The sequence below is a fragment of the Palaemon carinicauda genome, chromosome 10, assembly GCF_036898095.1.
Source record: "Palaemon carinicauda isolate YSFRI2023 chromosome 10, ASM3689809v2, whole genome shotgun sequence".
In the NCBI taxonomy this organism is placed as follows: domain Eukaryota; kingdom Metazoa; phylum Arthropoda; class Malacostraca; order Decapoda; family Palaemonidae; genus Palaemon; species Palaemon carinicauda.
The window spans coordinates 149,589,412-149,591,911 of record NC_090734.1 but is presented as its reverse complement, the minus strand read 5'-3'; positions in this window follow the sequence as shown (position 1 = coordinate 149,591,911).

The window sequence follows — 2,500 nt, the reverse complement described above, 5'->3', positions numbered from 1 at the left end:
CATGTAATTCCAAGATTCATTAAGAGCCGGCAACGGTCTCTCTCTCTCTCTCTCTCTCTCTCTCTCTCTCTCTCTCTCTCTCTCTCTCTCTCTCTCTCTCTCTCTCCTCTCCTCTCTATCTATCTGTATATATATATATATATATATATATATATATATATATATATATATATATATATATATATATATATATATATATACATATATATATGTGTATAATATATATAATTTCTTGAAATCCCTGAAAATTTTAAGGATTTAACGAAATCACTAGTTTCACAAGCTTACTGTAATATATCATATATCATAAAAAGCAAGTATGTGGCCATATATGTATATTATATATATATATATATATATATATATATATATATATATATGTATATGTATATACATTTTATATATATACATACTTATATATACATATATATACATACATATATATATATATATATATATATATATATATATATATATATATATATATATATATGCGATGCGTGTGTGTGTATACACATTGTTGCCAAGAAAGGAAAAGTGAAAATTCTTGATATTAGTTGGTACTTTCGTTTTGTAATTGGCATCATTGGCTAATGATGGCATTTTCTCCTACCAAATATTTTAACTTTTTCCTTATTGGTTATAATGTATGTATATGTATATATATATATATATATATATATATATATATATATATATATATATATATATATATATATATATATATATATATGCATATATATATGTATATATATATATATGTGTGTATATATATATACATATATGAACTTTATATATATATGTGTATATGTATTTATATATATATATATATATATATATATATATATATATATATATATATATATTTTAATTTATATATAAAGTTTATATATATATATATATATATATATATATATATATATATATATATATATATATATATATATATATATATACGCTGTGTATAAAACGAGAAAAAATTACTTTTAAAGGAGTCGCAATAGAAAGAAAATTTCGAAGCTAATATAAATAAGAAATCACTTGATAAATGAAATATCTTATAAAACTAGTTTTTAATAATATAAAAGGTATAAGATTTATTTGGAAAAAGTCGGAATTTTTCTTGGTAATATTAAAACAAAAGTCTAATGCATATTTTTTCATCGTTGGTTAATGTGAACAAGGAATGGAAATACGTGAAATACATTATATTAGAGTTTCAGTAGCAGGTGGATCCAAAGACCTTTGCATAAAATGAAAATGTGAAATAATAGAACAGAATTGTTTATTTTATATTAAAGTATGGCATTTTGAAGTTTTGAATCCATAACCATAATAAAGGTTTTTGAAACGGAACAACTTGTGTCCATAACTAGCGCAGGCTTGATGAAACACATAAAATGAACAGAAATTGCAAAGAGAGAGAGAGAGAGAGAGAGAGAGAGAGAGAGAGAGAGGAGAGAGAGAGAGAGAGAGAGAGAGAGAATAATAATAAAGGCACACATGCCTTTTTCAAGATTATTGGGGTTTCGAGTCCCGCTCAAACTCTTTAATTTCTTTGGTCTCTGCAACCTCACCATCCCTGTGAGCTAAGGAAGTGGTTTGGGGGAGCCTATATGTGTATCTGCTGAGTCATCAGCAGCCATTGCCTGGCCCACCTTGGTCCTAGCTTGGGTGGAGAGGGGGCTTGGGCACTGATCATATGTATATACGGTCACTCTAGGACATTGTCCTGCTCGATAGGGCAATGTCACTCTCCCTTGCTTCTGCCATTCATGAGTGGCATTTAAACCTTTAAGCCTTTAAAGGAATCAGGAACCACGGAAGGTGAAAGAAGATTCCAAAGTCTCTTTTCGTAAAGGGTAAGAAACATGAATTAAGGAATTAAAGATTAAATATTAATTACAATTATACCCGGGATAACTTGTTTTTTTAATTTGCCAATTTATTTCTCCCCAGGTGTATAAATTTACATAATAGCCACAGTTACCTTAACAAATTACATTCCTTCTTGTAGGGTTACTTAAACCCTCACCCTACCAATCATATATGGGTTCGAATTCCACTATAGACGGAAGAATTTCTTTTGGTTGTTACATGTCTAGATTCAAGTCTCTGGATCCTGTGATAAGTGAATCTATAAAATTTCAAGAACAGAAGACATTAAAAGATCATCATGGAAGATAAAATCATATGTATGCATATTATTATTATTATTATTATTATTATTAGTAGTAGTAGTAGTAGTAGTAGTAGTATTACTTGCTAAGCTACAACCCTAGTTGGAAAAGCAGAATGATATATTGGTAAAAGGTAAATAACAACTATAGGTAAAACAAGGTGGTTTTGTATGGTGAAGTAAATGCAGAGAGAGAGAGAGAGAGAGAGAGAGAGAGAGAGAGAGAGAGAGAGAGAGACGTTAATGAATATATCGGGGTTTTGAATTTAAAAAAGGAAAGTAAAGAGATCGCCCCTGTTATGAATCCAGCCCTTTTCTTAA